The sequence below is a fragment of the Amblyraja radiata genome, chromosome 6, assembly GCF_010909765.2.
Source record: "Amblyraja radiata isolate CabotCenter1 chromosome 6, sAmbRad1.1.pri, whole genome shotgun sequence".
Lineage (NCBI taxonomy): Eukaryota > Metazoa > Chordata > Chondrichthyes > Rajiformes > Rajidae > Amblyraja > Amblyraja radiata.
In genome coordinates, this window is record NC_045961.1 from 76502454 (window position 1) to 76525869 (window position 23416).

Consider the following 23416-nt stretch of genomic DNA (forward strand, 5'->3'; position numbering starts at 1 on the left):
TGTTCATTCCGTATGTACATGCCTGTGGAAATATGCAAAAGCAACAAGGTTGTCTTTAATTTCCACAGTATCCTTAGTAAGAGGAACTGAGATGGGGCACAAATGTCAAATACCTCCAGGGTGACTTCAAGAAACTGTGCAGATAGTGAAATTGGGGAAGGCGTCATTTCATTGAGAAACAAGTCTAACCAAGTGCGTGAGGTTTTAGTATGAGAGCATTTTGGCAATAGTGATCACAACTCTTAAGTTTTATGGTAGTTGTGCATAAGAATAAATCTGGACCGTGGAGTGCTGGTGCTGGAATGCAAATTACAACAGTCTTAGGCAGGAAAGCTGGAGAGAGCAGCTTGAAACGACTGTTATTGAACAAGTTCACATCGTGACACAACTTAAACCAACAACTGATCAGATTTCAGGTCTGGCATGTGAGGATGACATAGATAGCAAGGAACTTTATATGATGGGTGATTTAGTCTAAAAGAGAAAGGACATGTATGTAAGGGTTTGGAAGCTGAAATTGGACAGAACCCTAAAGCAATATAAAGAAAACAGGAAAGATCTCAAATAACGAATCAGGAGGGTTCAAAGAGACCATGAAATTTGGTGCGTATAAAAATACCGAGGCATTTTATGCGTAAATTATAAACAAGATGGTAGCTAGGTAAATAGGATTCAAAATTGGCTTGTCCTTAAAAGGCAAAGGATAGTATGGAGTGGTGTTTCACTGATTAGAAGTCTGTGATTTGGGATCGCCTGTTTATAATAAAAAAACATAATTTCGACAAAAATCTAGATGAGCTGATTAAGATTGCACACAACATAAAAAATGGTGAGTTGTGGATTGTGAAGAAGGTTGTCAGGATACAGAATAATATAAATCAGTTATCGATTATGGGTGGAGAAATGGCAGATGGGAGTTTAATCGAGACAACTTAGGGAGGTAAGGAATATATACTGTAAATGACTGCAACATAACAGCACAGATGTGCAGATGGATCTTGGGATGCACATTTTCATTGTTCCCTCATGGTGACAACACAAGCAAGCCTTCAGACAAGGCACTGAGTACAAAAGTCAGGATGTCATGCTGCAGCTGGTTAGGTCACATTGTGAATATCGTGTGCAGTTCTGGTCACCACGGTCCTTTTTTCTCCTGAGGATACAAATTTTAAATACGAAAAGGCATAGATTCAATGCGAGAGGGGGTAAGTTGAAAGGAGTATGAGTTGAGTTTTATTTCACAGCGTGGATAGGAATCTGGGCTGCATTGCTGGGGTGGAGGTAGAAGCAGAAATAATAATGATGTTTAAGAGGTATTTAGACAGGCAGAGAATGGAAGGATATGATACACAAAAAAGCTGGAGAAACTCAGCGGGTGCAGCAGTATCTATGGAGCGAAGGAAATAGGCAACGTTTCGGGCCGAAACCTTTCTTCAGACTGATGGGCGGTGGGGGGGGGGGGTGGGGAGAAGAAAGGGAAAAGGAGGAGGAGCCCGAAGGCTGGGGGATGGGAGGAGACCGCAGGAGGGCTGAGGAAGGGAAGGAGACAGCAAGGACTAACAAAATTGGGGGAATTCAATGTTCATGCCCCCAGGATGCAGACTCCCCAAGCGGAATATGAAGTGCTGTTCCTCCAATTTCCATGGCCAGTTGAGCATTTTAACACGTGGACCCTCTCCATCCTTATCCATAACTATCTTAAATCTAATCAAACTGTGGTCACTGGTCCCAAAAAGGCTCCTCCACAAACACTTCATTAACTTGCCCTTCCCAATTTCACAATACTTGATCCAGCGTTGCCCTCTCACGTGTGGGGGCCACTACATACTGCTTAAGAAAACTCTCCTGAACACTTTTGAGGAATTGCACGCCATTTAACCCTTCACACTGTTTTTTTCCTGGTCTATATTGGGGAAAGTTCAAATCCCCTACTACAACAACCTGATTTGACCTGCAGCTGTTTGCAATCTCCTAACATATTTGTGCTTCTAATGCCCGTTGACTATTCGGGAGTCTGTAGCAAAGATCCTATAGCGGAGCAAGATAGTCCACTCGATGAAAAAGCCGTAATAGGTTCATGGGTAATCTTTAGCGCCATTTCCTTAACCTGCTTCCATCTCAGCTCTAGTATCTTTCCTTTGGTCATGGTGTCTTCATACACAAATCACCTTTTTGTTTCTCAGCTGCAGGTGATCATTTTGATATTCCTGCCTAGTCTCCCGAAGGAGTTCCAGAAAATCCTGCACGCCATCCTACCCTTCCCCCCCCCCTTCCCTTCCCTCCGACACGGAACAATCGCCGGCCCCTTTTCTTTTGTTAAACATCGATTTCCTTCGGGTGGTTTTTATTTCCCCCTTACCATTTCCGTACTTTTTCGATAGCTGCCATGACCCGTTTGATGTCATCCTTCATCCTGCTCCTGGTCTCAGCCCGCACCGATCTGCCGGACATGCTGTGTGCGTGTTTGTGTGTGTGTGTGTGTGTTTGGCAGAGTGAGGGGAGAAGCGCTGGCATAAAGAGCGTGCGAACGCGCGGACAGACGGACAAAATCAACGATCATAGAGCGGAATATGTGACATTTCCGGTCGAGACCCTTCTTCGGACTGACGGTCAAGGGAAAGGGAAATGGGAGATATCGGCATATCTTCCATTCATTTGTCCTTAGTACCCTCTATATCTCTTGTTCCTCTTTCCCCTGACTCAGTCTGAAGAAGGGTCTCGACTCGAAATGTCACCTTTTCTGCTCTATGATCGTTGCTTTTGTCCGTCTGTCTGCTTGTTCGCTCGCCCTTGGATTAAGTAGCGCAGGATAAAGCTGCGAATTCATGTGCAGGATGTGTTTGCGAGAGAGAGAGAGATCCCGACACTTGCACATCTCCGTTTATTCCCCCTTCACAGGAGTGTTGCATTTATTTTGTAGGTCATACACAGTTTTCTAAAAACAAAGTGTCTGAAGAAGGGTCTCGGCCCGAAACGCCACCCATTCATTCTCTCCAGGGATGCTGCCTGTCCCGCTGAGTAAATTCAGCATTTTGTGTCTACCTTCTTTCTAAAAACAAACCCTGGTCCCGCAATGTTTTAAAACACACAAAAAAAAAATGTTTTTTGCACCCCCCCCCCCTCCTTTTTTTTCCGTCACCCCTGTCTCTTCTGAAGCTCCTGTACCCCGGAACATTGAGCTGCAAGTCGTGCCTCTCCCTTAACCAGATTTCAGTCATGGTTACAACGTCCCAGTCGCTCGTACCTATCCATGCCCTAATATCATCTACCTTACCTGTCAGGCCCCTTGCATTAAAATCCATGCAGTTTAAAACAGCCCTCCTTCCTCTCTGCCTTTCACCTGCCTATTCTGTCCACTAATCTTTCCAACACCACCCTCCATACCAACTTCAGCCTCTCTCGTGCCTCTGTCCTGTACGGGATCCCACCCTCCTGCTAATCTAGGCCCCCCTGTCCTGCAGAGATGCTGCCCCACCAGCTGAATTACTCCAGCAGTTTGATATTTTTGTATACCAGCATCTGTATTTCATGATGTCTTCAATAAATACATATTAATTACAATTTTTTTAAACAAAATTGAAGCTTCCAGCTTGAAATATATTTAAAGATTTAAATGTTTATTTTGTTCTCTGATGCTCTGAGCCATGTATCATGTTCTGTATGGTTTCAGCATTATCTCCAAGGAAACATTGAACTGCAACTCCACTTGGCACTTAGAGTCAAGAACACAATTAAAAATGCTTTTGATTGAAATAAAGTATATAATTTGTACACATACATGGCTCCAGATGTACATATTTATGGTTTGCACTCAAATGGGCAGAGATAATTTTATTAACATAATAATCTCTGCTTTCATATCATTTGGTGCATCTCTATGCATAAATATGAATTTGTACTCTTACAAAATATCTTTAAGGCGTCAAGGTCTAAAGATAATAGTTCAGAAATTCTACTTTCAAACACAAAACCATTTTTGATAAGTCTTGAAAATATAGCATTTCTAGTCCCAAAATGATGAAGTGAATACATCCTTGGGTAATAGAAACCAAATTTGCTAGGTATTATAAGCCATGATTAATGTTTCTGATTACATCTATGTAAAGCTAGAATGGAAAAATGTCTGTTCAGTTCAAGCTGTTTTACTGTATTTCTCATTGACTTTCTGTGCATTAATCCACCAGCTGTTGGTCTAATGCATCTGGGGGAAAGATACCTGTTTTCTGATAGCTAGTATTTGAAGAAGATTGGATCATCCTTGAATATAGCAGAAAGGTTGATAAAATGGTTGATGCTTGCACTGATGAACTACAAAATGTTGTACTTTTGCCGTGTGCGCGACTTTGGCGCCTTTGCGGGGGGGGGGGCGGGATTAAAATGCCGTTTTCTCCTGCCTGTCCGAGATATTTTCTCGGCCTGCCAGCTGCTGCAGAAAAATCGTTCCAACTTGCGTTCTCTGAAGTTTAAAAAAAACATCGCGGGTCAATTTAATCGCTGGAGTAAAATAAAAATGCTGTCAAAGCCGACAACGGGACGGATCTCACGTTGGGGACTAAACATAATGTAAGTCGTGTATTTTACATATAAACTTGCTTCTTAGGATGACTTTAACCATATAACCATATAACAATTACAGCACGGAAACAGGCCATCTCGGCCCTACAAGTCCGCGCCGAACAATTTTTTTCCCTTAGTCCCACCTGCCTGCACTCATACCATAACCCTCCATTCCCTTCTCATCCATATGCCTATCCAATTTATTCTTAAATGATACCAACGAACCTGCCGCCACCACTTCCACTGGAAGCTCATTCCACACCGCTACCACTCTCTGAGTAAATGTTACTTTAATCAACATTTCCTTGGCGAAAATGTGATTTTGGTCCCATACGAACCGGCAGTGTTTTTCCTGCCGATATGGGGTTTAAATTCACTGCAACCGCAACATTCCAATCGATCGCGTTCCACAAAAACCCACTCGCAAGATGATTAAAATGGCCATTCATTTACGGGAATTAAACATTAAATTCCTTCCATTTGGGCTATAAATTCATGACAATGAGATTTAAAAATCATGTTATATTGTGAATTCTTGTGTGAATGTTATTTGGACACTTAGGCTATTTAAAAATGTTAACCTTTTCTTAAGAAATGGATAGATGATTAGATCTAGGAAAGGAAAAAGGAAAGGTAGACTGGGTGACAGAAATTGGAATTGGTGTCACTTGGATGTGAAAATAACGAAGAAGCACAATTCTTTGCTTAACTGTCTCCCACCCCAATCCCACAGCTGTCACCTTTGCACACCTCACCACTGTGTCGCCCCATCATCTATGTAGAACTGGCATGTTAAAATGTCTGTTTAACGTAAGTTGTTTTATTTCTCATTGACTTTCTAACTGCATTAGACCACCAGCTGCTGCTTTCATAGGCATCTGGGAGAAATTACAGTGCCCTCCATAATGTTTGGGACAAAGACCTATCGTTTATTTATTTGCCTCTGTACTCCACAATTTAAGATTTGATATAGAAAAAAAATCACATGTGGTTAAAGTGCACATTGGCAGATTTTAATAAAGGCCATTTGTATACATTTTGGTTTCACCATGTAGAAATTACAACAGTGTTTATACATAGTCCCCCCATTTCAGTGCACCATAATGTTTGGGTCATATGGCTTCACGGGTGTTTGTAATTGCTCAGGTGCATAATAATTGCCTCCTTAATGCAGGTATAAGAGAGCTCTCGGCACCTAGTCTTTCCTCCAGTCTTTCCATCTCCTTTGGAAACTTTTATTGCTGTTTATCAACATGAGGACCAACGTTGTCCCAATGAAAGTCAAATAAGCCATTATGAGACTGAGAAACAAGAATAAAACTGGTAGGGACATCAGCCAAACCTTTGACTTACCAAAATCAACTGATTGGACCATCATTAAGAAGAAAGAGCACCGGTGAGCTTACTAATCGCAAAGGGACTGGCAGGCAAAGGAAGACCTCCACAGCTGATGACAGAGGAATTCTCTCTATAATAAATATAAATCCCCGGACACATATCCAACAGATCAGAAGCACTCTTCAGGAGTCAGGTGTGGATTTGTCAATTACCACTGTCTGCAGAAGACTTCATGAACATAAATACAGAGGCTACACTACAAGATGAAAACCACTGGTTAGCCGCAAAAACAGGATGGCCGGGTTACACTTTGCCAAGAAGTACTTAAAATAGCAACCGCAGTTGTGGAAAAAGGTCTTGTGGACAATTGAGACAAAGATTAACTTATATCAGAGTGAAGGCAAGAGCAAAGTATGGAGGAGAGAAGGAACTGCCCAAGATCCAAAGCAGACCACGTCATCTGTGAAACAAGGTGGTGGGGGCGTTATGGCCTGGGCATGTATGGCTGCTGAAGGTACTGGCTCACTTATCTTCATTGATGATACAACTGCAGCATAATGAATTCTGAAGTGTACAGGCACATCCTATCTGCTCAAACAAATGCCTCAAAACTCATTGGCCGGTGGTTCATTCTACAGCAAGTCAATGATCCCAAACATACTGCTCTAGCAACAAAGGAGATTTTCAAAGCTAAAAAATGATCAATTCTTGAGTGGCCAAGTTAATCACCGATCTGAACCCAATTGAGCAGGCCTTTTATATGCTGAAGAGAAAACTGGTGGACTAGCCCCCAAACAAGCATAAGCTAAAGATGGCTGCAATACAGGTCTGGCAGAGCATCACCAGAGAAGACACCCAGCAACTGGTGATGTCCATGAATCGCATTTTGTAATTTTCTAACAAATGTAGGCTGTGGCCAACTGCTAACACTTAGGAAAAAGATCAAACATCTGGTGCTCCAAAATGTGTAAATACAGCATTGTTTGCCAGTGAAAATCATACAAAGTCTTCGTTTAGTACTTCTATACCTTAATCGCTCAAAATGGACTGCCTTTTAACAACTAAAAAAAATTCTCTTTTCACCCACGCTTTTCTAGCCTTTATCTCCTGAATGTTACTTTGTGAAAAATATTTTATCTTTTGCCTGGTATTTCAGCAAAACGGTTAGTGAATCATTTCCATTATATGTATTGTATTGCAGTTTAAATATCACAAACGATAATATGTTAGCAATTGTAAGTAGCTAATAAAGAACATGTATCAGTTACAAAGTGTTATATGGTGCACTAGTTCCATCATTAAAGATTTGATACATGTAATCATTTTTTATTTAGCTGAATATATTTGGCACTATTATGACCATTATTTCTTTGGAGTTGAAGGGAGAATGTGAAATTCTGCTCTTTTTCATTTTGCGGATGTCATGTCAAAAATACTTGCCACATTTTGCAGAGGTTTATGAACTGATTTTCTTGAATTATTGGTTTTGCATGCTGATTTCCCATGTGAATAGTAACATTCGTACCTTATGATTAATTCAGAATGCAAAATGGAATAACACTGATAATGATCAAAGAGCATTTTACCAGCCTACCATGAAAAAATTTGCAGAGAATGCATCATGAAAAAATATAATGCTGTAAACAGCAATTTCACCTGAAATTGCACCTCTGTGCAATTGGATGTCAAAGTTGCATGCATATTGAATTTTAAATCAAGCGACCTGTGTGTGTAGCATAGTTACAGAACTGTGCTACAGTGTTCTCACTGACCACATGTAGTTCTTACAACCCAAAGCTGAAAGTTGGCTGTGGACAGCCTGATCACATTGCTCTGGATCCAGCTCAATGCTCAAACCCAGTGCTTGCCCACCAATGCCAATCTCTTCCAGATATAGACAACCATCTGAGCTCACTCTCCATACCTTGGATATACCTGTATCATGTGTAACTGGGGACATACAATGGTTGACTAAGACTTGAAAATCAGTCTACAATGACCTCTTGACCTATTGATAGTTCCCTGCAATTATTAAACTTCCCCCCCCCCCCCACCCTGAGTCATCTTTGATAGAAACAATTAAAACCAGTTCATGTAGGCTTGCTGGTTTAGAACGATAAATATTATTAATAAAAAATAATTAAATGTGATTAAAAATAGATTACATTTTGAAAAAGTAAATTAAAATCATTCATTTTTATATGTGGCATGCTACAGTGCCCTCCATAATGTTTGGGACAAAGACCCATCATTTATTTATTTGTCGCTGTACTCCACAATTTGAGTTTTGTAATGGAAAAAAATCACATGTGGTTAAAGTGCACATTGTCCAATTTTATTAAAGGGTATTTTTATACATTTTGGTATCACCATGTAGAAATTACAGCTGTGTTTATACATAGTCCCCCCATTTCAGGGCACCATAATGTTTGGGACACATGGCTTCACAGGTGTTTGTAATTCCTCAGGTGTGTTTAATTGCCTCCTTAATGCAGGTATAAGAGAGCTCTCAGCACCTAGTCTTTCCTCCAGTCTTTCCATCACCTTTGGAAACTTTTATTGCTGTTTATCAACGTGCGGATCTAAACTGTGCCAATGAAAGTCAAAGAAGCCATTATGAGACTGAGAAACAAGAATAAAACCTTAGGCTTATCAAAATCAACTGTTTGGAACATCATTAAGAACAAAAAGAGCACTGGTGAGCTTACTAATCACAATGGGACGGGCAGGCCAAGGAAGACCTCCACAGCTGATCACAGAAGAATTCTCTATATAGTGAAGAAAAATCCCCAAACACCTGCCCGACATATCAGAAACACTCTTCAGGAATCAAGTGTGGATTTGTGAATGACCACTGTTGACATAAGACTTCATGAACAGAAATACAGAGGCTACACTGCATGATGCAAACCACTGGTTAGCTGGAAAAATAGGATGGCCAGGTTACAGTTTGCCAAGAAGTACTTAAAAGAGCAACCACAGTTGTGGAAAAACGTCTTGTGGACAGATGAGACCAAGATTAACATATCAGTGATGGCAAGAGCAAAGTATGGAGGAGAGAAGGAACTGCCCAAGAGCTAAAGCATACCACCTCATCTGTGAAACACGGTGGTGGGGGTGTTATGGCCTGGGCATGTATGGCTGCTGAAGGTACTGGCTCACTTATCTTCATTGATGATACAACTGCTGATGGTGGTAACATAATGAATTCTGAAGTGTATAGACACATCCTACTTGTTCTATGTGGTCTTATTTGATTGTGCATGCCAGGTTGATTGCATTCATTGAAACAGAGCGGACCACGTAAAGGTTGCAATCTTCCACCCCAACATACTGCTAAAGCAACAAAGGAGTTTTTCAAAACTAAAAGATGGTCAATTCTTGAGTGGCCAAGTCAATCACCCGATGTGAACCCAATTGAGCATGCCTTTTATATGCTGAAGAGACAACTGAAGGTGACTAGCCCCCAAAACAAGATGGTTGCATTACAGGCCTGGCAGAGCATCACCAGAGAAGACACCCAGCAACTGGTGATGTGCATGAATCGCAGTCTTCAAGCAGCGCAAATAAATAAATCATGGGTCTTTGTCCCAAACATTATGGAGGGCAGTGTATGTGTTTTCTCCCAACCATTGTCTGGGTTGTCAGGAGAACCTATTGATTGAGGTTGAAAGCACCTTGGCCTTATGCCATGATAAAGAGGCCAACACGGCCAACGGAAGGTGTAGCAACTTGCAGCCTATTCTCTTTATGGTGGAATCCTCCATGAGTTTCTGGAGTAACAATTTTGATGGCAGCGGATGCCATGGTGGAGGAGGCACAACTTTAAAGATTGGAATTGGATCAGTTATGCAGGATGTTTGTATTATTGGCAGACCAGTCTGGGATATAAGACTATGACTATAGAAGGTTCAAATGTATGGAAGTGCTTGTGGTAAAACTGATCCAATGTGGTTATTTATTCATTAATATTGAAAAAAATAGAACCACTTGTTTCCCAATGAAATGTAAAGGTAAAATCTATCATTATTATCATGTTTAAATTAACAAAGGCTTACTAAATTCTTAAGAGATTGGACAGGCTAGATGCAGGAAGATTGTTCCCGATGTTGGGGAAGTCCAGAACAAGGGGTCACAGTTTAAGGATAAGGGGGAAGTCTTTTAGGATCGAGATGAGAAAAACATTTTTCACACAGAGAGTGGTAAATCTGTGGAATTCTCTGCCACAGAAGGTAGTTGAGGCCAGTTCATTGGCTATATTTAAGAGGGAGTTAGATGTGGCCCTTGTGGCTAAAGGGATCAGGGGGTATGGAGAGAAGGCAGGTACATAGAAACATAGAAAATAGGTGCAGGAGTAGGCCATTCGGCCCTTCGAACCTGCACCGCTGGATACTGAGGATACTGAGTTGGATTATCAGCCATGATCATATTGAATGGTGGTGCAGGCTGGAAGGGCCGAATGGCCTACTCCTGCACCTATTTTCTATGTTCTATGTTTCTATGTTGTGGTATTTTACTACTAAAGTTAGACTGGTATATGCATTGGCACCAACATAAAACCTTGGTTCCTGGTATTTTGTAAAACTTTATAAACTCTGGGATTGTTTAGATTTTATTTCAGCTTTCTGCAATCTAAATTGAACAGATCAGCGTTCCAAAATCTCGGAAAGTGGATGAAACCAAATTCACTGTACAATGAGGTAATGATATTGCTTTTATCATTGTTTATCTTGGAGAGACAGCTGTGAGATTTGCCTAATGGTACCAGAAATAATTATTTACAGGAAAGCTTAAAGAAAGTGGCTTTGTTAGTAAATCACAAAGGTGAAAGAGAGAATTAATAGAAATGTTTAACTTGATTATGATTTTGGATGAAATGGATAGAGAGAACTGTTTCCTTAGACTTAAATATTCACATATTTAAATATTCACATATTTAGGTTTATAGTCAAACATTCTGAGACGGAGTTATGGTAGAATGAGGAAGTAAGTTTTTAAGATCCTGATGGAAGTAGATTCCACTGTCAGGTTCAAAGGGACTCTGTTAACATATTTGAAAAAGGAGATTTCCAGGTAATTGGGAAAAAGTAGCAGAATTTAATTAGCTCTTTCAAAGAGCTAGCATAGGTATGTTGGACCAAATGGTTTTCTTCTGTGAGGTATGAATTAAGAGCAGTGGTTTTTGCATGCAAGGCGAATTTCACATTCGAGCAAAAAAAAAAAGGCCAAGATTGAGGCTGGCACTTTCAGGCCAATGCACAAAGGCCACCCGGTCGCACAGTGGGGTCAAGTAGTGTGCAACACAGTTTACATCACTTGCACCATTTGCTGCAGTTCATATACTCATACTCATATTTAATTTATTAGCCAAGTATGTTTTACAACATACGAGGAATTTGATTTGTCATACTAATAAAAAGCAACAGAACCCACAAAATACATTTTAACATAAACATCCACCACAGTGACTCCTCCACATTCCACATTGTGATGGAAGGCGAAAAAAAGTTAAATCTCTTCCCTTCTTGGTCCTCCAGCAGTCGTGGATCTCCAACCTTCCGTTGACAGGGCGATTTTGTTCCCGTGGCCGGCGGCGGGCCTCTTCGTCACGGCGATCAAGTTCCTGCATCGGGGGGGAAATCTCAGCTCCCCCGCGCCGGGCGATCTACCCGGGTCAGGGCTAATCGAACCTACTGCGTCATTGGAGCCTCCCGACTCGGTCTCAACCCGAGACTGAGCCCTTGATGTTAAAGTCCGCAGGCCGCAGTTGGAGCGCCAATATCAGGCAAGGAATTGGCTCCAATGATAAGTCCGTGGTGTGGCTCAAAGTCAGTCCCAAGCAAGGCCTCCAACTCCATGATGTTAGGCCGCAGAGTGACTGGAAATATGACCCGGAAAAAAATCGCACCTCCGGCAAGGTAAGAGATTGAAAAAATGTTTCCGCTGCCCATCCCCCACATAAAATAAACCAGAGAACATTAACACAAACTTTTTAAACACACTAAAAATAACAAAAAAAAGACAAAAAGGACAGACGAAGCTGTCATCGAAGCGCCACCCGGTGGTAATATGAAGACAATAAACACTAGGCCTCAAAAACACTGAAGCAAGATTTAATCAGTTAAGTGCTGCTTTAGCATTATAAAAAGCCATTATTCTAGAGAGTGGAATTAATTTTCATCCTTCCTGGTGCCTCTCTAACGTTTCTCATGAAGACTACGTTCCATCCATCATCCCACAACCTTTATACTGATATCATCAACAGGTGTCCACCCCGCTGCCCTCTCCAATCCTTCCCACATCCTTTTCACTTGCCTTACCTCCTCCCATCTCAGACCTCCCTGTTGCCCACTGATTCTCTCACCAATAACCCACAAAGAGGGATTCAATCCTGTCTCTTCTCCCTGGTCTTGATCTTGTCTTTGACACCATTTCTCTCCAACCCTTCCCCATCCTCTCTTCCAAGCTCAGCAATCTATTCTACAATTGTCTTTAGCAATACTTACCCTGCAAGAGAACAACAGCCCTGCAAGAGGCTGTTGAAAACATTCTACTGAACACAGTGGTCTCACTCGAGTTAGAAATATCTGAGCCTGGGATGTATTTGACTTGAGAATTAAGGGACTGAAGTTTAGGGGTAACATGAGGGGGAACTTCTTTACTCAGAGAGTGGTAGCTGTGTGGAATGAGCTTCCAGTGAAGGTGGTGGAGGCAGGTTCGTTTTTATCATTTAAAAATAAATTGGATAGTTATATGGATGGGAAAGGAATGGAGGGTTATGGTCTGAGCGCAGGTATATGGGACTAGGGGAGATTATGTGTTCGGCACGGACTAGAGGGGTCGAGATGGCCTGTTTCCGTGCTGTAATTGTTATATGGTTATTCAATAGGCAAAGCCATAGTTAAAATGGCCCAGCTCCAGGAATAGCAATTTATCTTTTTATCTCATCTGCCAAAGATACAATAAGTATTGGAGAGCGGCACAGAGATGCAGCTGATTGAGTCTCTGCTTAGTGGCACCAGGTACCAGGTTCAATCCTGACCTCAGATTTGGGAGTTTACACATTCTCCCTGTGACAACGTGCTTATCTTCCAACTTCCCAAAGATGTGCGAGTCAGTAGATTAATTGGTTGCTGCAGATTGGCCCTAAGTGAATGGTAGAATGTAGGGAGAAAAGGACTAATGTAATTGGGTGTTAAAGTGGGCTGAAAGGCCTGTTTCCGCGATGTGTACTTTTACGATTTGGAGTGCTTCCATGTTGAAACTTTGGTTCTGCAATTTGATTTAATTGAGTTCAAATGACTGGATTTTGCAGACAGTTGCAACTCAGGACCACTACATCACAATGAAGCCCAAATCTTTATGAATCAGATTCAAAGACATCTTATAGTTGTAAAAAAAAAAACAGGCAGAATGTAGCATTAGTTGGTCTTGGTGTTGGTGAGTTCAGATTCAGATTCAGATTCAGATTCAATTTAATTGTCATTGTCAGTGTACAGTACAGAGACAACGAAATGCATTTAGCATCTCCCTGGAAGAGCGACATAGCAAATGATTTGAATAAATAATAATAAGTGATAATAAGTGTCCGGGGGGTGGGGGGGTGATTGGCAGTCACCGAGTTCATAAAGGAGCCATATCAATTTTACTGAAATTAGGGAGTAGGGTTTTGTTTTTTCCAGTTATTGAAGATCACACAATGCAGAATGTTCAGACTATCAAATAATTACTGTATTTGGAGCCTTATTGTTTCTCTTACATGATGTTAGATTTAGACACACCACTAGGTGGCAGAAAATCATCATTGTTTGCCAAATTGTGATACAATAAACCCTCTTTACAACAGGCTATGGTGTCTGTTATTGCTAATTGTCTGCTATAACCAAGTGTAATATGTGGCATTTCTTCTGTAGTCCCAACAATAGAATTTAGGCTGAGCAAGAACTGCACTGACAGATGTGCCTATTTACAGCTGAAACATTAAAGCTAAGCCTTACTTGCCCCCAAGCTACAGAGCTCTAAGGTCTCAATACAGTAATACAGGCAGTGGTGGCAGGATGGCCGAGGAAGGTGTGAGCCGAGGGTGGAGCGGCAGGCATGGATGAGGAGGAGACGGGGGCCGGCATCAGCAGGCGCGGCTAAGGAAGCTGCGAAACCGGGGTGCCGGCGTTGACAGGTGCGGATAAGGAAGCAGCTGGGGATGGCGTCGGCATTCCGACCTGGCAGTGAAGTTTGGTAGTTCTGTCCGCCATTACCATTATTCAGAGGTCTGTAAAATGGAAGGTTTACAGCAGTGTTTTTTTCCTGGCAGGAACTTTCATATTCAGGCCCTAGTCCATTGCTATGGCTTACACTGTCAGCAGATTCGATTTGCAATGGATAATTTTAACCATTTAGTGAACATATATTTACACTTCAGTTGTCCTTTTAAATGCTTTGCATAAATCTCTATTGGTGTTTTTCATTTAAAATGTTTCTTTAACCCCTTTAATCTCTTTGACCAATCAATTGGTTACCCAGCCTAAAATCTTTTTATCGTTCTTGCTGTTTGAAAATGCACCCTAGTGTGCCTGCTTCAAAAGATCCATCATTGTACCTGTACCAATTGCTTGAATGACTACCGACCGCTGGCCCTCACATCGGTGGTCATGAAATGCTTCGAGAGGCTGATCAAGAACCACATCTGCGCCTTCCTCCCTCGCAACATGGACCGGCTACAGTTCGCATACCGTCCGAACAGATCCACGGACGATGCGGTCTCCCAGGTTCTGCACACCGCTCTCTCTCACCTTGACAGCCAGAAGGGGGGGGGGGGGGGGGGGGGGGGGGGGGGGGGGGCGCGCTATGTGTGCCTGGGTCCTGGACTTTCTCACAGCCAGGCCCCAGGTAGTCAAGATGGGAAGACATACATCCCACACCCTCACCCTGAACCCAGGATCCCCCCCAGGGCTGCGTCCTTAGCCCCCCACTGTATTCCCTGTACACACATGACTGTGTGGCCAGGTTCAGCTCCAACTCAATCATCAAGTGTGCTGATGACACTGTGGTGGTGGGCCTGATCTCCGATAACGATGAGAAGGCCTACGGGGAGGAGGTGGCTGATCTGGCACTGTTGTCAGAACAACAGCCTCCTCTTTAATGTCACAAAAACGAAGGAGCTGATTGTGGACTTTAGAAGGGCACAACATCCGAGGACGTACACGTCACTGGAGATAAATGGGGCTACTGTGGATAGGGTGAGCTGCTTTAAATACCTGGGAGTCCACATCACAGAGGATCTGACATGGACAACACGCTGCCGCACTGGTGAGTAAGGCAAGGCAGCACCTTTACCACCTCAGGCAGCTGAGGAAATTCAGAGTCTCTCTGAGAATCCTTCAGTGCTTCTACTCTGGGACTGTAGAAAGCATCTTGTCCAGCAACATCACAATCTGGTTTGGGAACTGCCCAGGGCAGGAAGGCTTTGCAGAGAGTAGTGCGTTCAGCCGAACGCACTATGGGAACTACACTCGCCCCCCCTGCAGGACCTATACATCAGAAGGTGCAAATCCAGAGCCAGCAACATTATGGGGGACCCCTACCACCCCAGCAACGGACTGTTCCAGCTGCTACGGTCAGGCAAACGCCTCCGCTGTCATACTGTGAAAACAGAAAGGATGAAACGGAGTTTCTTCCCACAGGCCATCAGGACTGTAAACTCTTATCTCACCAGGGACTAATTTACTGTACTAATTTACTGTTGTGTTGTGTCTTTTAAAAAAAAAAAAAATTCTAACTTGTAAATACTGATTCTGTTCTATTCTGTTCTGTAGTTTTGCACAATCTGCAGGCATTGCCACTTTCATTCCACTGCACATCTTGTATGTGTATGTGACAAATAAAGTTGACTTGACTTGACTGTTTTAGCTTCACTTATAGGTAAAAGAACAGGTAAGGTCTCACATATTGCAACCTCAAATTATCAAAAGATTTGAAAGTTCTGCACTCAGAAGAAATGCAACCTTATGTTTCCTTAGCAAACACATAATTTTGAATGATGGCACCATCTTTTTGAAAATAAATTGATTTGTTTTCTTTTCATCCATAACCTGTATCTCTTTCCGCCACTATATGTTTTCAATATCTTTCATGTAAGGTGCACTCAATATGGCATTCTGCACAAAATAAATCCGTGCTTTCAATGTGCAACTGATTAGAGGGCAACAAAAATCAGAACAAAATAGGAACCTCATTGTGTGACTTTCTATGGGTCTTTGTGTTGTTCAGAAACATCAAGGCATTTAGATGATTAGTTTTTGTTGCTGTAATAAAGCTTTCCAGTCAGCCAAAATCAGTGTGAATTCCTGTATTGTTGGTTTAAGCTGCATGCAAGTATATTGTTTACTTTCATCATGTAAAATATTAATGGTAAGTTGTTGAGGATGAACATAGGATCCTAATAAGTCCTTACAGTAAAATGCTTTGTTAGTTGTCAGTTTGAATAATGGTATATGAGGAAAACATGGTGTTACAGATTCTGCTTCATTGCATGAAAGACAATGATCTTGAAATGTCTGAATACATTCAATGGAATGCTTTTGTTAGCAGCTGAGTCCTATTTGGCCACGACCAAAGTGTGTCTGAGAAAGTTCCATAACTTCCAGTAGTTCTGTTTTTGTATTTGCATTGTCTTTCATGAGTTTCCATCGTATGTTGTTCAGAGTTTAAAAGCAGAAATATCTTTGCTGAACAACTGAAATAAAGCCAAAGGATACTGGAACTGGAAATCGTTTCAGTGGAAAGAAAAATGTGGTTAACATTTCAGGTTTAAATAGTTTTCATTGGACCTTTCAAATGTACAATTTAATGTATGCCCGTGCCTATTATATTTGGTATACAAAACCTATGTCACATTGGTTTGAATCTCATTATTAAAACAGCAATGGCAACAGCAAAACAGAATTAATAGCACAAGCATATTAAAATGCGTTCTAATTTACTGCATCTTAATTTACTGTCAATTATTGGCATTCTATTCCCTCTATCCTCCCCTGCTTCCACACGCTCTACACAGCTTACAGTTTTCTCAATGAAATTATATAACTTGTTTATGTAACCTTCTCATCCCTGACTCACCCTCTCACCGTGGGAGATCCTAAACGATATTACTTCCAATTTTGTAAACCGCACACTGAAGTGGATCTTGTAGGAAAGAACTGCAGATGCTGGTTTAAACTGAAGATAGACACAAAAAGCTGGAGTAACTCAGTGGGATAGGAAGCAGCTCTGGAGAGAAGGAATGGATGATGTTTCGGGTCGAGATCCTTCTTCAGACTGAACGTCACGGGAAAGGGAAATGAGAGATATAGACGATGATGTAGAGAGATATAGGACAATGAATGAAAGATATGCAAAAAAGTAACAAGATAAAGGGAACATGCCATTGTTAGCTGTTGGGTGAAAACGAGTGCGACTTGGACACTGAAGTGGATCTGCCTCGGTTTGAAAAAAAAATACACTTAAAATACAATGACTCAAAATGGACCAAGGGGGTTTAGAACATATGAATTTAAATGGCTTTGGAATGGAGGAATAGGCAAGAGTCACAATGGCATAGTGATGAAAGAAGTTTTCAATTTTCTATTTGAGGAATTTAATACCATAACCGAACTGAAGTAAGAGTTGTTTACAAGAACATGAGAAAATAGGAACCGCAGTAGGCCACTTGGCCCATCAAGACTGCCCCTCCATTTAGAATGATCTTGGCTGATCTACCACGGCCTCATCTACTCTTCTGTGTCGGTTCTGTGTAGCTTTCAATTCCCTGATCATTCAAAGATTTGTCTACTTCCTTATTAAGTACCCGCAATGTTTTATCCTTCACAAGCACCTGGGGTAGAGAATTCCAGAGATTCACCACCCCAGCCTTCTGCAAGAAGATTGCAAGCAGTTCAAATCTGTTTTGATTAAGTTCTGCATATGAATCCAGTGCACGATAATTGAACCCAAAAGGTTCACAATGTTCTTCTCACCACAGATGTTGCCTGACTTCCCATTTCCAGATGTTGCAGCAATTTATTTAGTTTATTTTAGTTTAGAGATACAGTACAGAAACAGGCCCTTCGGCCCATTGAGTCCACGCCGACCAGCAATCCGATCCATGCACGCTAACCCTATCCTACACACACTAGGGACAATTTACATCTACAGCAAGTCAATTAACCTACATACCTGTTTAAAAAGGAACTGCAGATGCTGGAAAATCGAAGGTACACAAAAATGCTGGAGAAACTCAGCGGGTGCAGCAGCATCTATGGAGCGAAGGAAATAGGCAACGTTACGGGCCGAAACAAGAAGGGTTTCGGCCCGAAACGTTGCCTATTTCCTTCGCTCCATAGATGCTGCTGCACCCGCTGAGTTTATCCAGTATTTTTGTGAACCTACATACCTGTATGTCTTTGGAGTGTGGGAGGCTACCGAAGATGTTGGAGAAAGCCCACGTGGTCACGGGGAGAGCGTACAAACTCCGTACAGACAGCACCCGTCGTCGGGATCGAACCCTGGCCTCTGGGGCTGTAACTCTACTGCTGAATCAATGTGCTGCTCACACAAGTTAAACACAAAAAAAAACCATAATGCTGGTAGAAATTGGCGGGTCAAACAGCATCCATGGAGGCAAAGGGTATAAGTCAACGTTTTGGATTGGGACCCTGCCTAGGCTCCTGATGCAAGGTCTTGACCCCCAAACATTGACATACATCTTTTGTTCCACAGATACTGCTTGACCTGAATTCTTCCAGCGTTCTGTTTTATCTATTCCAGATTCCAGCATCAGTGATCTCTTTTGTCTTCTTGTTTACTTGAATGTCATATCGGAAAAGCCATTTCTGGACACATTGTTCACTTATGTGAGTTAAACGATATTCTTCACTTCTGAACCATACAAAGCTTAATACTCCATTCAGATCACCTGATGTAAGCTTGATGTTTGCTGGATCAGTCCACAGCAAATGAACTACCTCCCTTTCCTATAACAAATCTCTAGCTTTGTTGTTTCAAACGATTAACCATTTAAAATGCAAAGGTAACGGAGTCAATTTTGCCCCATAGCAAGGCACCTCATGCATCGACAACCCTCTGCCCAAAGATTATTTTTGCCAACCTTTCACCTCACTCTTAAAAGCCTTCCAAGTGTGACAGGCTACAAAAAAACATTAGAAAAGGAACAACAGTTTTAATGACTTTTTGCTCCTGCAAGACTACCAACAAATAATAATGAGCTCGTTATTCATCTCATGCATGCAAAATTTTGATGTGCATATAATTACTGTATTGTTTTCATTGGACTTTCAAGTTATTACATGAAAAGATCAGAGATGTGAAAATGTGCTGTATGAATTCACCTTCTACATTAAAACACATGCTAAATATGTGAAGAACATTTTTGCAACAACCATTTAGAGATGAGAAAAGAGCAGATAGCTTTAAATAGTGTGTCTTTTGTCCTGTTAACATCGTGTGGTAATTTATCCATGTCTTTTGACATTGACACCAATCTGGAGATGTCTGCTAGAGTAGAGTCACACTTGCAGCGTGGAAATAGCCCCTTCAGCCCAACTTGTCCCATCTACACTAGTCCCACCTGCCTGCATGTCCCATCTACACTAGTCCCACCTGCTTGCATTTGGCCCATATCCCTCTAAGCCTGTCCTATCCATGTACCTGTCTAAATGTTTCTTAAACGTTGCAATAGTACCTGTCTCAACTACCACCTCTGACAGCTCATTCCATACTACCATAACCCTTTGTGTAAAAATGTTACCTCTCATGTTCCTATTAAATCTTTCCCCCCTCACCTGAAATCTATGTCCTCTATGGTCTGATCTCAAGAACTAAGGATATTCAGGCCTGGTTAGCACTTGGATGAGAATATCAGTGCAGGGATGTTACCTGTGGCAGAGACATATCTTTACCTGAGATTTACCTGTGATGCAAAACATTTAAGGTCCAATAATGACCTAAGGTTTTGAACATCTCTTGCTGTCTCTAAATTTCTGCAAAAATGCAATATTTTATTTGTCTGTTACAAAGGGACCCACAAACCCCAACAAGGTTTTGCTCAAAGTTTGTCAATATATAATATAGTTCAAGTGATATTATGAACAAGGAAAAAGGATGTGGCAAGACCTGTTTGAGAGACTTGTTATTTTGTCAATATTCACAACAGCACCACATTACGTGACAGGAGGAGACATTGACAAATATATATTCATTGCTTTTCATGGAAAAATCCATATGTTTTATATATTCGGGAGGTTTATTACATCCTTAATTAAGTAGAACAATGCCTACAATCTTATAAATGTCAAACATTGCTCTTTTAAAACTGTTTTACTCACTCACTCATCAATCAACCTGTGCTGCCTTGAGAAGACTCTGTTAGCACTGCAACAGTTTGAAAGAGTTCAGATTCAGCTTTTACAAAGCTCATACAGAATGTTCTTGAGTCTGTCAGAAACATGTATGAACTCATTTGTCATCGTCCTATACCAAAATACATACATATTAAAAGCTGAACTACTGAATGCAATCTGGTGATGGCAGCCTTGCCTCTTGTTCAAGCATATTTGAGCTCTTCTTTTCCTCTTAACAGATGTGCACACAAAGAAATCCTATTGCATGGAATCAGTCAAGATGAAGTAAACTGGCTTATAATCAGACATTTAACAGGCATACCTCATACAAATGCTACCTAAATTAGAATCGGATTACAAATTCATTAAAAAATGCTTATGTCGCACATTAACGTGTGCATATAGATTTGACTGGGTGTTTGTATTTTATTACAGGTCATAATATTTCACATATGGTTCAGCATAACAAGCAGCTGTTCACAGCATGAGATCTTTGTAAAGTATTTACAATGGATCATTCTTTATATCAACATCTTCTGCAGGTGATAAATTGAATAAAAGGAACCAAAGATTAAAAACGGCATTGAGCCAGACGACATTTCAATCCATGTCGTTTTAAAGCTATTTTGTTTTCTTTCTGACCAACAAAACACATTTTAAGCAATCCATTAGGATAGTTGTTGCTATCCATAAACAAACAATTATTCTAAAACCCTTTATAGGGCAATGAAGAAATATGATGATAATGAAGAAATACAATCGAAATGTTGAATGTTTTAGTGGGTTGTTGTTGCTGTGCCAATAAGAATAGAAAATATTAGAAGTACTCAGTTGGGCAATCTAGAGAAATAGAGTTAACATTTCAAAAGATGTGAAGGTTGGTAGACTGATTGGTCACTCTAAATTGCCCCTAGTGTGTGGGTGAGTGATAGAATCTAGGGGGAATTGATGAGAATGTGGAGAGATTAAAATGGGATTCATGTAAAAGGTTACATGATAGTCGGCACAGATTTGGTGGGTCAATGGACCTGTTTCCATGCAGTATGACATGACTCTATGCCACATCAATACAGTTTTACCTGCTGGCAATACCATTTCAATTTAGCAGTTCATAAATTTAAAATAAAACAAAATTTAAACATTTAAATAAACTTAGTTAAAAATTAACTAAAACTGATAACACTTAACTTAGTCCTTCCAAATCATTTTTCTCCATTATTATTTCTTGAATAAAGTGATTAAGCAGTGGAGAGGATAGAAAATCACAATATTTATTCACAGCCATCTGAGTGAAAGAAGTTGTCTTTCTCACAATTCTCATTTTGTGACTGCAACCTCCACTTCAAGACTCCCCAGCCAGATATATCCTAGCATACTTAGAAGTTTCATATGTTTAATAGCACATCACAGTCAAAACTCCCGAGTATACACCTACTCAGTCTCTCCTCCTAGAAATTAATCAAGCTTTCCTCTTCGAGGGAAAAAGATAATTCTCCCTTTTAGTTTAATTTAGTTAAGTATTTTAGAGATAAAGCCTGGAAACAGGCTCTTCAGCCCACCGAGTTCACGCCGACCAACAATTGCCCTGTACACTAGTACTATCCTACACCTTAGGGAAAATCTACAGAAGCCAATTAACTTATAAACCCACACATCTTTGGAATGTGGGAGAAAACCGGACGACCCAGAGAAAACCCACGTGGTCATAGAGGGAACGTATAAAGTCTGTACAGACAGCACCTGTAGTCAGGATCGAACCCGGGTCACAGGTGCCATAAGGCAGCAAGTCTACTGCTGCACCATTGTGTCGCCCTCATCAATAAAATATGTCATGTGACAAAGGCGATTCATTACGTGAAAAAACTGCAATTCAGGTGCAGTCTTAACAGCACCCTACATATTTGTGAAATACATAATTTATATTGCAGTCCATTTGCTATAATACATTCAATTTTCTTTCCTGATTACTTGTAATTTTCAGTCTGTCACCCTTTTAAAAATGTAGAAACAAGAAACTACAGATGTTGGTTTACAAAAAAAAGACAAAGTTCTAGAGTAACTCAGAGGGTCAGGCAGCATCCTCGGAAAACAGGGATAGGCGACGTTTTGGGTTGGGTCCCTTCTTCAGACAGATTGTGGATGGAGGAAAACCAATCAGTCTGAAGAATGGGCCCGACACAAAACTATTCATGTTCTGCAGGGATGCTGCCTAATCTGCTGAATTACTCTAGCACTTTGTGACCCATTTAAAAATGTTCTGCTTTTCTATTTAACAAAATGGATTAACTTCATATTAGTTTACATTTGTAGTGGCTTAATATCCAGGGACCGCCACACATTTATATATAATCTATTTATTCTAAATTATTCCTTGAAGGTCGAATCGCAGATAGATAAGGTGGTCAAAAAGGCTTTTGGCACTTTGGCTTTCATCTGTCAGAGTACTGAGTATAAAAGTTGGGAGGTCATGTTGCAGTTGTATAAGATGTTGGTGAGACCGCATTTAGAATATTGTGTTCAGTTCTGGGCACCATCTTATAGGAAAGATATTATCAAGCATGAAAGGGTTCAGAAAAGATTTACGAGGATGTTGCCAGGACTAGAGGGTGTGGGCTAAAGGGAGAGATTGAGTAGGCTGGGTCTCTATTCCATGGAGCGCAGGTGGATGAGGGGGGATCTTATAGAGGTATACAAAATCATGATAGGAATAGATTGGGTAGATGCACAGAGTCTCTTGCCCAGAGTAGGGGAACCGAAGACCAAAGGACATAGGTTCAAGGCGAAGGGGAAAAGATTTAATAGGAGTCCGAGGGGTAACTGTTTCACACCAAGGGTGATGGGTGTATGGAACAAGCTGCCAAAGGAGGTAGTTGAGGCTGGGACTATCCCATCATTTAAGAAGCAGTTAAACAAGTACATGGATAGGACAGGTTTGGAGAGACATGGACCAAGTGCAGGCAAGTGGGACTAGTGTAGCTGGGACATTGTTGGCCGGTGTGGGCAAGTTGTGCCAAAGGACCTGTATCCACACTGTATCACTCTATGACTATGACTCTGACTATAACTGCAAGCTTTGTAGCAAAGTTGTAAATATGTTCCTTATAAATGCACCTAAGATTTACAAAAAT